Source organism: Morone saxatilis, unplaced genomic scaffold (assembly GCF_004916995.1).
Source record: "Morone saxatilis isolate NCDOM2014 unplaced genomic scaffold, NCSU_SB_2.0 Contig2, whole genome shotgun sequence".
NCBI lineage: Eukaryota > Metazoa > Chordata > Actinopteri > Moronidae > Morone > Morone saxatilis.
The window spans coordinates 3,186,160-3,186,614 of record NW_023339762.1 but is presented as its reverse complement, the minus strand read 5'-3'; the positions used below and the strand labels follow the sequence as shown (position 1 = coordinate 3,186,614).

Here is a 455-nt window from a genome sequence, read left to right as displayed (position 1 = left end):
AAAATTACCTGCTGCAGCTTTAACAATTATCATGCAAAGAAATGTTTCCACCTGAGAGGCCCTCATTTACACTAATGTAAAAATATGCAGGAAATGTGAAATGTTTTTGACAACGGAGTCCATTTCAAAGTCAACACAGAACAGTTCGAGGTTTTTAACTGTCCAAACAGAAAGCAACAAGATGAATGCCAGCTGTCTGTGAGCCCGAGGTAGAAAAACGACAGCATGTCCACAGTGTGGCAGGATGATAGATAGACCGAGTAGACAGAGAGATAGAGCTTTACAAAGGTTATTCATACTAGGATACACACAAAAGGCTTTAACGCGGTTCTCTGCAGCGGGGTTATCTGTCATCTCTGTTTATGGGACAATAGGGAGTGCTTATTGTAGACTGCTGCTCTGTGTGTGTGTGAGAGTGTGTGTGTGTGTGTGTGTATAGAGGTAAGTGATTCTCT

General features: G+C 42.0%; 1 protein-coding gene across 1 annotated transcript in view; it reads right to left on the bottom strand.

The window, feature by feature from the left end:
• The window catches only part of tead1a (TEA domain family member 1a), a 24,909-nt gene that overhangs the window by 9,596 nt on the left and 14,858 nt on the right, over positions 1 to 455 (bottom strand). The window lies entirely within an intron of this gene.